This window comes from Thermobia domestica, chromosome 5 (assembly GCF_964235325.1).
Source record: "Thermobia domestica chromosome 5, izTheDome1.hap1.1, whole genome shotgun sequence".
Taxonomy (NCBI): Eukaryota; Metazoa; Arthropoda; class Insecta; order Zygentoma; family Lepismatidae; genus Thermobia; species Thermobia domestica.
Window position 1 is genome coordinate 315,649,823 of NC_137458.1, and position 15,141 is coordinate 315,664,963.

General features: G+C 35.7%; 1 protein-coding gene across 1 annotated transcript in view; it reads right to left on the reverse strand.

Moving 5' to 3' along the window:
* The window catches only part of LOC145686791 (uncharacterized), a 759,437-nt gene that overhangs the window by 645,490 nt on the left and 98,806 nt on the right, over nucleotides 1–15,141 (reverse strand). The window lies entirely within an intron of this gene.

Consider the following 15,141-nt stretch of genomic DNA (forward strand, 5'->3'; position numbering starts at 1 on the left):
ATTTCAAGTAACACAAACCTCCTCATAAGAAAGAGTAACCAAAAGCTTTCTGATTTTTTAAAATTTTTAACACGATCCTTCTTTTCCTCATTTCGTTTTTTCATCCTTCCTTATTTTTTCATTTCTGGTCTCGAAGGGGGGGGGTCCGGACTCCCCGGACCCCCCTTGGCTACGTGCCTGTGGGCATGGAGAATAAAGGAGAGAATTAGCTGTGTTGAACGGACAATGAGTGAGGTGTTTAAAAAAAAATTAGCAGTAGGGAAGAAAGGAAGAATTTTAGATATTGTTAAAAGGAGGAAGAGGAACTGGTTAGGATATTGGCTGGAGGAGGAACTGTATTGTGAGGAACGTGCTGGACGGTATTGTGGAAGGAAAGAGAGGGAGGGAGCGAAGGAGACTAGTTGAAGGAAGGTATTAAAACAGAAAATTGCTACGTCACAAAGAAGAGACTAGCTGAGGACCACCGAACGTCGAAGCTTCTCAATTGCAGCAAGTAACCTGCCAATAATGGCAGAATAGCTATTATGAAGATCATGATATATTTAGCAATATTGACTAAAAAAGAGAGAAAATAAAAATAATGATTATTGTAATCAAACCTCTTAATATTTTAGAATAATTTGAGTGAAAACTGAAAACTATTCAACTGTCTATGTCTTTTGTGTAAATTTAATCTATTCTATATAAATATTTTGACCTGTATTGGCAATACAAAATAACGGCATCAAACTCCAAGTTATTTGAAGTCTCACTTGTGAATATGGATTACTAACATCAATTACCCGCTTCGTTGGGTTAAACTTAAAATAATAATAATATATTTCGTTAGTCACTTTTATTAGTAAAGCGCTTTCTGATATCGGTCATTTTCGATTAGTTTTATATTTCTCTCCCCTCCTCCTCCCCAAGTTGCGGGGCTGAATTTGAATTTAAACGGCATCAGAAGTGTCACTGTTCGCCTCAGAGACCCCCCCCCATAAAAACTAAGAATTCGGCACTAATATCGGTCATGTTCAATAAACTTATATATATCCTTCACAACCATTTTGCGAGGTACGGCATCGGAAGTGTCATTGTTTCTGAAGTATATATTTGTGTGTAAGATTAAGATTATTATTATTATTATTATTATTATTATTATTATTATTATTATTATTATTATTATTATTATTATTATTATTATGTTGATAGGGCATTGGGCTAATAAGGTGCTTTTAGGCCTGGTCCTGGAAATGTACCTTCCACGCTTGTCGATTTTCAGATTTCTTTAAATTCCCAATATTTTAATTTTTATTTTTCAAATCATTGATCACTTCTGTTCTTCTTCCTCCTCCCCGCTTTCCTTCCACCTATCCTTCAATGGCGGTAGCAAGAAGACAATATCTTTGTATGACATATGACAAATGTCTAATGCAATTGGCCTTGCTACGAAGCATGCTTTCTAAAGCATCCTCTTCTCACCTACCCGTTTTAGAAAAATCTTAGTTTGTTACTTTCTCTATTTATTTTATCTCTGATTTCAAGCACTGTCTGGTATCTCTGCTTTCAAATACTGACTGGTATCCTTGCTTTTAAGCCCAGTCTGGTATCCCCGCTTTCGAACTCGCGTCGAACATTTCATTTGTGAAGTCATGGCTATTGTCAATGGTTAAACGTACATAATTTTGACATTCTTTCTTACACATGTTATAAATGTGGTTAATTCCTCAACTGCAAGAGAAAAGATTCATGATTTGTGCATGGGTATAGTAGGACAAACCTTCGGCTCATTTTGTTGTTCAGGTGCGTGATTTTCTTACTGAACAAATTTCAAAAACGCAGGATTATGCTTGGTTCTTCATCTCCAACACCATGGAAAAGAGTTTTCACAAAGCACGGATCTTACATCAGACAACTCATTGTGGGATATAATGTAGTTACAGGTTTCTCATTGTTGGTAAAAGGGCAGGTAAAGAAGTGCGTGAAAATGTGGGAGAAACTTATCGAACAATTGCTTCTCAGGTACTCCGGTACGTGTTAAGCAGACGTAGAGAAGCGCACACAGTACATTTCTATGTACAGTACAATGGAGCACATACAGATTCATTGAATAAATAGTTCGTAAACTGACATTGCTCTTTAATACTGAAACCTAGAGGTGCGTATACTTCTCTGACACACTATACATGTGCAATATCAGCACAGGGAAACTTATTTATGGACCACTAATCCTCGCTACATTGAGCACAAAACTGATAAGGAACTGATGAAAATTCTAGTAGCAGAAGGCAGAATTTTATTAGATGTACAAAAAAGAAAAAAAATATTAGAATATTACGTTAAAAGAAATTCTATTCATATGGAGGTTAAAGAAGGTATGATGGAAGGAAAGGGAGGGAGAGAAAGAAAGAGGATACAATTGATAGACTGTTTTAAAGCGTTCAATGCATAGCTTCTTAGCTGCGGCAAATACGTATATGAACGATAATAGTATAATTTAAATATATGACTCAAATTTAAAAAAAAAAAAACAGGATTCCAAGGAAACTAAAAAATACTACTGGAAGTTCTTAATTAAACCTCTTTATGTGTTATGAACTAGACCGACAAACTGAAACAGGTGATTCCTCATATCAAAATAAGGAAAAAAGTTCATGTGATCCCGTGTTCAAAAGTGCATACTTTCAGAACTGTCCACAACCGTGGGAAAATGAACTTTAGGGGCGAATACCTCCAAAACTATTAGCATAGGCGTGCCCACCAAAAAAATTCTGAGGGGACAGTACCCTTCACTCAACATTATGGGCCAAATTTAAAGAAAGGCTAATGTCATGGCACACCCCCCCCCCTTAATTTTCAAAATGTCACATAACATGAATTAAAGTGAAGCAAATTTAGGATAGATAAATACTATGAATGGTGATAACAGGTTCTATTCCAGTGACACAAAAATCCTATTTATGGTACTGTTGACAATATTTATTATAATTAATGGGATTTTCAGGGCGATTATATTAATTTGAACGTTTCATGACATTACAATGAACTTATGATCAGTAACTAAGCATATTATTCAAATTCATGGTTTCATTTATGATTTGTGTTGTTTCCCATTTTGACACTGAAATTGGGTCTTTAAGTGTCCTGTTAAAAACTTCAACTTCTGATAATGTCAGATTAAACGGGAGAACCCAGAGAAAATCTACAAACAGTATTGTCTACCACAAATTCATTAAGTCTGGGATCGAAGCAAGGTCCCCTCTCAACGGAAGTTAGCTCTACCACTGAGACAGGCGCAACGTTGTATAAAATAGTCTCACATGTCGTGAGATCGAATCAAAAAAAACATTCCATCCAGTGTTTTGCGCTGTACAAGTAAAGTACTATGATCCAAGTTCCACATAAATATATCAATACTAGTTTCGGGAAGATTACTTTCAGATTGCGATATAGCTTTTCTCTTTCCATCGGCGAGTGCTTTCTTGAGAACAAACACTACAATCCTATTTCCCTTTTTCATCTTTTTGGTTTCATTTTAGAAGTTTTCTTTTACTAAAAGCTTTACTTTCAAAGTCAAAGGCTCTTCTATCTGGCAATTATTGATTTAAAACGCAACTAATACTAAACTCCTTGATCCGTAAAAATCACTTACATTGATTCTACTTCACTTCCCTTTTTCTTTCTGTTATTTAACGTTTCAATTGCTTTGCTCTGTTCTTCGAGATACGCTTTATCCAATGTATCTGTTACATCAATCTTTAAAAGTAAGGTTTATTAGTTTTCTTTCCACTTATGGTTCATGAGTCTCTAACCTTTGCTCTGACGATTTTATTTTTCTCTTTTTGCTACAGGCGTTTTACGGGAAAATATTTAAAAGATATATATTTGAATCACCTTTCCTCCTTTAAGATACATATTTATTTCAATCAAAGCGTAATGATAAAAATAACTCAGGTCGATCAAAATGTTGACTGCTCTTATTTGGAAAAAAGAGTTTCTTTACACATTGTCAAATTACGGTAGACTTCCAAACTATCCGGATTCAATACTTAAACCTGAAGGAGCACATCTATGACTACTGGGTCATCTATAAGTACTACATGAGGAGTTTTCAAACTGTGTGGCGCGCCACCCTGGGGAAGCGCCAAAGGTTGTCTGGAGAGGCGCCAAAAGTTGTCAGGGGAGGCGCGAGGACTTTGGAAAAAGATCCTATGGAACATATTTATAATGCAACAAGAATACTTAAGTCTGTACCCTTCTTTAGTAATACATAGTGGGCTAAGCCTTTGTATCAGCTCTGTTCCACATACGATCAGCGATGACCCGTTCATCTCTAGTTTAAACGTGTATAATGTTTGTTAGATGGCCACTATGTTGTACTTTATCTCTGTAGAGTAGTGTGTCTTTGGAATTTCGCACGACGCCATGTTAGCTGAATTTTTCTTTCTCTTAATTTTCTGTTATTATTTTTGGGACGATTCTTGAGTCTTAATCTTTTCTTAACTACTACCGCCATTCATGAATAGTATTATTTGTTTTATTTTTATTGGTCGAAACCATTTTTCAGACGTTTCAATTCGACTTGGTTCTTCCGTCTTTCGTTTCCACAGCTTGTTTTTGCTTTTTTGTATTTTGCTACTCTGAGAAGAAAGAGACAAGTTTTATGTTGTTTTGACAGTGAACAGTAAGAAAGTAGCTTCAAAGGCTTTTATATTAATTACGTTAAATATAAGATTTTTTTTTTTTTTTTTGATTGATAAGTTCAGGGGCCTCTCAATTCAGTCTTTCTGCTCTCATTTTTCCCAGGATACATTGCGGTCGGTGACGTCACGTGGAGGTATCGCTAAGGATTTTATAAAATAGAGGCTCTGCCCATAGGCTACTACAAAATCGTGAAGCCATACGTCACAGCAATACTTATCCTATGATTCGTGATTTTTTAAACTGTGAAAGGTTATTTGGGGTAATTTCTTCTCACTTCTATTTGTACACCCATACTTGCAGCATATAACTATTGTATAATATAGGATCTGAAGCAACGAATAAATAAAAATAAACGACAGACACACTACATGTCTACATATGAAGATTGCAATGTTTCGAGCAAACATATGTATGGCGACCATTCAGTTACCTAATAGGATGAAGATACATACGGGCAGATCCTCTATTTTATAACATCCTTGGGTATCGCGAGGTATCGTTAAAAAGAACAAATGAAATATTGCATACGCAATTACGTTAGTTGGTATACTGTTTCATGGGAGAAAGTTCATCCACAAGACGTCACGGATAGGGAGCCAATCAGAACGCTAAACGTGAATTGGAGCTACCTGTTATTTTATATACCTTGGATAAGTTTATAACAAAGGCGTTTAAGAAATGTGTATTAGATAATGCAGAACTTAGTGACACAGAGAAACCAAAACAGAATTATAGAAAATATGATGAAGGTTATTTGAACTTCGGTTTTACCAGTACTACTGTTAGTAATGAAGAAAGGCCTCAGTGCGTTTGTTTGAAAATATTGGTGCAGATAGCATGGTACTAAATAAGTTGAACCTCGCTGCTGAAAGGGACGTTAAACTCAAAAAATATCAACTCACTCAATCCAATAAGTTGAAGCGATATTTAGAAATTGTGCACACCAGTTTACAAGGTAAGGACTGGGAATATTTTCCCCGTAAAGCAACTGAAGTGAAACAAAATAAAAGTCCATTTTCTCAGCAAATGTCTGTTCCCGGAAAAGCGCTTCTAGCATCGTACAAAGTACCATATCGTGTGACACAATGCAAGAAATCTCATACAATAGCTGAAGAACTGATTTTGCCGGCAGCAATTGATATGATCTCGATTATGGTTACTGAATCTGCTGCTACGTAACTAAGAAGTGTACCTTTGTCTGACAGCACAATTAGTCGTCATTAGTAGTAGTTACATTTACGTACATTTATCGTTGCAAAAATAAGTTTCGTTTCCCTTTTTATCACTCCAGAAGCTGTAGAAATTCTTTATCTCTCGAGGAGAATCGGAGGCTAAAGAAATTCTTTATCTATCTAGTAGTTCAGTGCAATTAGACCAAAAAAGGCAAAACCAGGACATTTAAAAAAAAAAAACAAGCCGAAGCTTTTTCTAAAATGATATAATACTCTATTCAGTAACTCAGAGAAATTTCTAAAAAATCCCGCGTTGGGTTTGGTCACTATTGCCGCCATATTGGTTAGCCTATTTCCAACGCCAAAAGTATCTGTGAAGACCTAGCATTCACTTTAACTTACTATAATACGGGTTGTAAACACAGCAGAGATATAAACTACACCTCACTGAAAAAGATATTTAACGTTGTTATTATTGTATGAAAATTGAGGAAATTTTCACTTTCCCTAGAAGGAAAAAGGGAAATTCCACAAACTTTCTCAGAACAGAAGTGAAAAATTTGTTTTCTGATCCTTGTTACAATATTGTAGGGAGAAGTGCAAATAAGATATATGCAAATATCTTATAAGATATGTGCAAATTGTTTTCTAAATCTTTCTCAGTAAAACGTTAAAAATACACAACATTACCTCTTCTAAAGCTGGGATTTTAAACTTAGATTCGCGTAATGCGTTAAATTCCTTTTGTCCAAATATTGTAAAATTTTCACCTGTGCATCCACAAGTTTCGAGTGAAGCTATCAATGGATAGGTATTTGAAAAGGCTTCAATATCTCTTACAAATTCGATGTTGACAGTTTTGGGAATGGGAAAAGGGAATAATTCCAAAATTTGAGGGATTTTTGAAAAAAAATGCTCTATTCTTAGCAAGCCAGATTAGTCAGAGGAATTTGACATGTATACAAAATTGTTTTTAAAAAGTCATGTTTAGTAACGTATAAAAAATTCGTAATGTTTGAGCTAGGAAAAGGCCTAAAAAGTAGTTCTTTATTATGTAAAGGTTTCAAACTTAGATCATTTTGATTTGAAAGTAACTTATGTTGACGAAGATGTTTGGCGTCTTGGAATGTCTCTTCTTCAACATCCTTTTCGGGAACTAGCAAATCTCCATCGATTTCCACTTCATCTTCTATGTTTCAGTTGGTACGTCCATGCCATACGCAGTACATACACATAATAGAGCACTTTAACATACCTCTCCGGCACTCAGAACTTCTTTCACAGTCGTCGGTGCAGGAACAAGAGATAAGATGTATTAAGTCTTCAGGAGCAGCGGACTTCGAAGTTGGTATGGGACGTAGATAACTTTGACTACCTGCAATCCGTTGCATAAAGTGTCCATGTTAACACCACGCTATGCTCCACTTGATAAAAGATTCGGAGTGAATGCTTACGAGTGGTTCATGTTGTAGGAGGAAGTACAGTTAATTTAAACTGTAAGCGTATAGGCTGTTTGGCAATAGTTGGTGACATAAAATGTCCAAGTTCCTGATATCTTTTGACCCACACAGTGACAGAAAGAAAGATTCACCAGCTTAAGCCACAGCTTCAGCTGACACTCGAGAATTATTGAATATACTTAGTTTATCTCCAGGTTCCTTATTACTCTAGCTGTTTGTAAGCAGAAATTTTGCCTTTTCGATAAATTGACGAAACTGAGTCGCATTCTGTGAAGCCGTGTACAATTATAAGAAAGTCCTTCATATCACTTATATCATCTTAAATAGTTCCAATATGGTGAATCTTGTCTGGGCAAGTCTTCGTTCCTGGCATCATCATTTTCAAAGATGTGTCTGGTAGAGCAAGGGAAACTAGAAGAACTAATAAATCTTTGTCTTCACCAAACAAAATAACTCCTTCACCAATCAAAGGCCTTTCTTGGCATCTATAATAGCTGTGATTGCAAGCAGCATAGCAAAATCTGCCTTGAGTACCTTGTATCCTGACTTCTGAAGATGCTTACTCCAAAGATGGCTGAATCTCATTTTGTTGTTGTGATTTAGGAGAAATTCAGTCTGCCCAACAGTAGTAGTAACATTATCTTCTAATTCTAAATATATGTGGCAAGTCCTTCCTGCACGTCGCAGCTATTCCTCATCATTTGTCCTTATACCTTCGTTATTTCTATCAAAAACGACGAAAGTTTTTCCGTAATGTGTAACAACACATGTAGTATATTGCTGATATATTTCTTTGAACGTTGCTGGACACTGCCATACAACACGATGCAAGAGATGCCCACCATCAACTATGTAGGATACACCCTGTTTTGCGACCTACTTGTTGTTTTCTGGGTCGAAGTTCAGGACAAAACGATATTGTCGATGATTTTGTAGCTTTCCTCATAAGACCTTCATCAAATAAGAAGGGAGGATAGGCCGATAGTTCATATTTGAAGATCTCAGACAACTGTTCTTCAGAGCTAACTGTGCATACCATGCAGTGCAGAAGCTGGTTTGGGATTACACAGATTGGTTCATTGCGTACAGTTACTGATTTTGTTAAGCTGCCCAAAGAGTTCACACTTGACCTGTGTTTCAGATGAATTTCACTGAATTGCTTTCACTCAAACTTCTTCATCACAACAAGTCTAACTTCTAATGCTTTATCACAATTTACATTTTCATCTGCTACCAAATCAGTAGATTTTGATGTAAGTTGGGATGATCTCTCGAATGGTTTATGTTCTCGGAGCCAGTTGATGAAAGAGAGACGTCTTCGGCATCACGAGTTTGACGAGACTCTCGCAAGTCAGCATGTAGTTCACAGGAGGCGGAGATAACATAAGTGGATTTCTCCACTGCTTCCACTGTTCTTGAATATGCAGGCATGGAATGAACCCATTTCGTAATAGCTGAAGCAAAATTCCTCGTCTCCAGATGAGGCTACCACTACTTTTCATAGCTGTCATTAAAGTCTGTTCAATTGTCAGGTCACTCCAAATTCCGGACCAAAACTTCTCACTTTTTCTAACTATGAAGTAGCTTTGTTTTACAAACTTCAGGAATTCTTGTTTTAGTAAAATAAATTCTAGTTTGCAGAATCATTAGCTGAATTGATGATAATGATGATGTAGTGTTCTGCCTGAATGCAGGTCTTTAACCCGAAGGTTCTAGAGCAAGATAAACCCGTGGTGGTTTGCCATTACCTTCCATAGGATGATGATGACTAAGTGGATGAATTAGTATGCGCTATTTAAAAATTTAATCAATATTACAATCACTAGAAAAGTCCCAACCTGGGAATTGGATTGACTTTCTGACTAAAGAAGAATTAACCAATGCTTGCGGATATATATTAATTTCATCCAACTATTTTTGCATGCAAGGACTATATACGTATATTATATATATATATGTATATTAAAATTTCCCTCAAATTATCGGAAATTTGCCGTTCTTTCTTTCTTCAAAGAAGCAAATATTTACGTTTGTAGAGGTTATTGAAGCCTTTGCAAATACCTATCTACTGATAACTTCGCTCGAAATTTGTGGATGCAAAAGTGAAGATCTTAAAATATGGATCAAAAGGAAATTTAATGCATTATATCAATCTTCAAAATCCCAGCTTTTAGAAGATATTAATATTAGGGTGTAGCCAATAATTTTGTACATATTTTATGTTTCTTAAAATATTTTTACAATGTTGTAATAAAAATAAAAACTCAATTTTTCACTTCTTTCCTGAGAAATTTTGTAAAATTTCCCCTTTTTCCCTTTCGGGAAAACGTAAATTTCTTTAGTTTTCATACAATAAGAACAACTAATTAAATACCTTTTCAACGAGATATGATTCATATCTTTGCTGCGTTTACAACCTGTATTATAGTCAGTTAAAGTGAATGCTAGGTCTCAACGAAAACTTTTGGCATTGGAAATAGGCTAACCAATATGGCGGCCATAGTGACCAAACCCGATGCGGGATTTTTTAGGACTTTCTCTGAGTTACTGAATAGAGTATCATGATCATTTTAGAAAAGGTATCGGCTTTTTTTTTTTTTTTTTTTTTTTTTGAATGTCCATGTTTTGCCCTTTTCTGGTCTAATTGCACTGAACTACTAGGTAGATAAAGAATTTCCACAGTTTCCGGTTCTCCTAGAGAGAAATAATTTCTGCAGCTTCCGGTTCTTTTGGAGTGATAAAAAGGGAAACGAAACTTATTCTTTCAACGGTAAATGTACGTAAAGAGAAGAAAGTAATCTCGCTATCTATTATTGGGTTTGCTCCATGATGATCAGCGTTGAAGCCGGAAATATTAGATTTCTACTATTTCCGGTAGAAACAGTACGGAATGAGTGAGGGCAAAACTATTCTTGGGACGACGAATCCATGCCAAAAACCATACTTTGCTCCCTTTACCTTTCTTATCTATAGAAATCAATATTGGAAACGAAAATGGAAGATTTCTACGACTTCCGGTTTTAGTATTTAGAGTTAAAAGTGGCCGTGAAATCTATACTTGGTGTGTAAAACTATTCTCAAAACTCCCTTGTTGCTAGCTATTATGGTTTCTGTTCTATGATGATCAACTTTCAAAGCGGAACTGGCTAATTTCTACCATTTCCTGTTTGGGTAGACAGTAACGAAATCAGAGCTCCCTCGTGTCTAAGCAGTTAGAGCACGCACCTTTGGCGTGGCAGACCTGGATTCGATTCCTGGTGGGATCTCATGTGGTTCGGATGCCCCATTAAGCTATATGTCCACGTCTCACATAGCCTTGCTACTGAAAGGAACACTAAATTCAAAATCAAATGAACTCGATGAAGTTACGAGATCAGATTATACCCATTCTTGGGACAGTAAATTCATATCAGAAAATCATTTCTCGTTATGTCTACCGTTTTAGCTGTGATATTGGTCGACAAACGGGCACAGTCGTTCTATAACAGGTTCCAATACTTATATATAGAATAATTTGGGAACCTAAAGCCAGCTGCATATTACCAAGTGGACATAACAGCCGAGCCGAGGTTTCGTACTCTGAGCAATGCAACAAAGACTCGAAATGACACGTGCTTGACAAAGGCCTTTCTAACATAGTGATTGCAATACACAGTCAATGCATTCAGACATCTGTCTCCACATTCTCTTCTGCCTCAAATTGAATGGTCTCTTCTGCACAGCGAGCCTAATAGCTAGTGAAATGGAAAATGAAAGGAAGGGAAAATAATATCTCGACAAAGGTAATGGAATGTGATGTTGTTTACTTATATATCCCGACTCGGGATTGGACTAGGGATTTTTGTTTATTTTTCCTTTAAATATACAATGCATGCATTAATATATACAACTTCTCGGGTCTATTCTCTAAAAGATCTACTTCTCTTGATGTTTGTAGGATGCATTCTGTTCTCTGTTTCCATAGAGACAGAAGAAATTGCTGCCACAAACCAAGTTAAGCGGAGTATGCTATGGACTGGGAAAATTCATGGAATTTTTATCTTAAACAACTTCTTCTTCACATAGGATATTCATGCTGCATTGTATAATTAAACAAAATGAATTTATACACCGAACAATGTAGAGAATCTTCAGTCAGTATAAGCGTAAAATGGAAGGACAACATGAGTTGCAAGTCAGAAGACAGGTAGATTAACAATACATTATTTTACATAATTGTTACGGTAATTCTTTAATCGTTATAGTCAAGTGAATATACCAATCCTAGATTTAATTAAAAGACATTATTAATGTTCTATACTTTTGATAATGTTTATTTAAACGACTGATGGAATAGGGGAGGAAATGGCAAAGGAGAATGCAATTGGAGGAGGAGTTCAAAAGGAATGCTGTCTCTCGCTTACATATTTAGAAGAGATAGTGGAAAAGAGCCTATAACCTCCTGACACCCCGCTAGAACCACGGATGTTATAAAATAGAGGATCTAAACATACGTATCTTCATCATATGAACTCAATGAAGCCAAAAAAAAAAAAAAAAAAAAAACGAGCATCGTCTGAGCCGGCACGTGTGATTAGCTACTCTCGTTTCCGCCATGATTGTTGGCTCGAAACATTGTGGTCTTAGTGGCGCGGAGTGGGCAGAGTAGGTGTGGCAAAGCTGTGACGTATGGCTTCACGATTTTGTTGTATGGGCAGATCCTCTATTTTATAATATCCTTGCCTAGAACAGGCTCTACATAAAATGACGTCATTTGCCCTTTCGTTCCTGCCGATATCTCAAGCTTTGGTAAGTTGAAGTCTTTTGTAGGGTAATATCTACACTTCAAATCTTGCTTCGGTAGGCAGACGATAACAGAAGCACCTTATGTTGTGTAATTGGACAGCAGTTAAGATGGTGTCGATCAGCAGTGGGGGCCGTGACACGCAGCATTCAGGTAATTTATTAATTTTAATATTTAGAAAACAACAAAATGTTTTGAATTCTCACCTCCATGACTATTAGATAACCTGAAATCTGTATAGTATATTGGTCTTGAAAAACTTTGTATTTAGTGGTGTTCAGGGCGGTATATTTGCTGTTGTAAAGGGCTCTCTATATTAAGTTTAAATGAGTAAATTTTGGTAGAAGGATGAAATTACACAGTATTATTTTTGCTGTTGCGCATTGTTGAATGTTTCTCAGATATATATATATATATATATATATATATATATATATATATATATATATTACCTCGTAGATTTAACAAACGATACAGCAAACAAGATAAACAGAAAGTAAACATTCCTATGCTATCAGCGGTTGAAGTCTACAATAGATGTATGGGGGGGAGGAGAGTAGATCTTTACGATCGAATGATGTAGTTTTACAGGATGCAAGACCGAACTAAGAAATGGACAGTTCGAACAATTTTGCGTTTCTTCAATCTTGCAGCCGTAAATGCATGGTTTCGGTACAGACGAGAATGTAAATTAAACAATCTTCCAATCAAAAATATCCTCAAATTTCATGAATTCAAAATGGCTCTGACTGAGGATCTTATTTTTCCTGAGCAGAACCAACGTTAACAAAGCAATCTCGAAGATGACGATTCAGCAGGCCACAGGCAAGAAAGAACACTTCCATGTACAGCATTCAGATATGCAAGTGCATGGCATTTGCCCAAAGCGCTAAAGATGCTAAATTATCCAAGGTACAGAAATCCTGAACGAAAGCAATTCTCCCGAGTACGATGTATTTGGTGCAAGGTATTTCTGTCAGTGTTGCCAACAACCTCTGAAGAAGATAGGCTAGATGATCTTCAGAAATAAGCCTTTTTACGCCAAAAATGGCTAGATTTTTGAACTACCAACCTATATAACCCAGATTGTAGATTTTAAATCCTTTTTTGTGTCTAGGGTTATAAGTGAGTTATAGTAAAATTTGATATGTTGAATTTTATTCGCTGAAGACTAACAAGCAACGTACATGACTTTAAACTGTAATAAAATCCATCAACAACTCATCTGGTTTGCGAAAGTGTACAACCATATTATCAGCTGAATTAAAATAAGTTATCATCGATGATGTCGCAGCTAGCAATGACGCGGGAATTGGATGCACCATCATTGGATTGTGGATTGGTTGTGTTAGTATACCCTGCCATTATACGAATTTTCAGCACATGAATCATCCTGATTCCATTGAGAGTTTTCAGGCTAATAATCCTATTTGTTTCCTTTAATAAACAAAAACAATCTCTTAAATCACTAGGCGGGAAGAGAAAAGAAGAACGAAAAACAAGTGTTTCTTGCGTAATAAAACACCCTCTGTCTAGAGAAATCAATTAATACTATAATATATAATAAATAGGTTAACTTTAAAAAAAATTACACTTTATTTACAAAGAAAAAATATTTTAGAATTAATTTAACGGTTAATTAAAAAAATGGCAAAAGAGTTTCATAAAATAAGCTATATATTTAAGGCTATAAGCATTTCGTAGATTTGTATGGCTAAATGCCTCTCCAAATAGGCTAGATTTAGCCAAAAATATGCTAAATTGGCATCACTGATTTCTGTCTGTTCAACCTGAACGTAATTGTTTCCTAAGATTTCACACTAAAACGTGAGGAGACAAGTCATAAAAGATTCAGTGTGCAAACATTGTCAATTATAAAAACTAAGGTATCATTTTACAACTGAAACTGTATTCATATATATATATATATATATATATATATATATATATATATATATATATATATATATATATATATATATATATATGATACTTGTGCCGATTATGGCCCGAGTCTCTAATATGGCCCACCCGCCATATCTCTGCAGATTTACGTTGGTGCTACTAGATGACAATATAAACTATGCCCTCATGAAAAGCGTATACACATTTGCGCGGCTCAGAGCACATAGTTTATATTGTCATCTAGTAACAACAACGTAAATCTGCAGAGATATGGTGGGTGGGCTATATTAGGGACCCGGGCCATAATCGGTACAAGTACCATATATTTTTAAATAATGTTCGTTTATTGTACACAATCAAAGTAACATTACTAATATTAATCACTATGAGTATTGTTAAAACAAATTTATGCATGTAGATGACCAAATTTATATGTCTAGCATTAAACAGTTTTCATAACACTAAAGACCCTATATGAATTCCCATTTCTATTATTATCCCCAAAATACCGAGCGTAGGGATGGCTCTACTATAGATTCTGCGCATGCGCGCAATCAGAAATCATTAAAGTACCCAAATTATTAATCTGGGGACCCCAAACATTCAACAATTAAAAAATGAACCAAAAATTCCTCCTCCTTCATGTAGGCAATTTTCTCTGGAAGTCAAGAGGATAAAATGAAGACAGCATTTTAGTAGGAGATACAATGATTACGGTTTCCAGATAATATGGCGCTTGTTACAGAACCTGAGGAGAAAATCAATAAAATGCTTTTTAAAAACTATGAAGAATATGGGATGAAAATGAATGTTAGAAATACTGGTAACTGGTAAAAGCCATGGTAACTGGTACGAGACAGTCTGTGTCAAATATAGGATCAAGAGGGGAGAAAACAGAAGAAGGACTAGTTTTTGATATTTGGGTAGTGTTATTAGCGATAATATGAAGTAATATGAACTAGAGATAAAAGCAAGGATAGGAATGGCGAAAGAAGTCTTTAGGAGGAAGAAAATATTATTTTGTGTGACCTTGAATAAAGAGTTGAGAAAAAGACTTAGGAAGTGCCTCGTATGGAGTATTGTGCTGTATGAGTCAGAAACATGGACATTACGCAAAGCTGATTATAAACAACAAGAA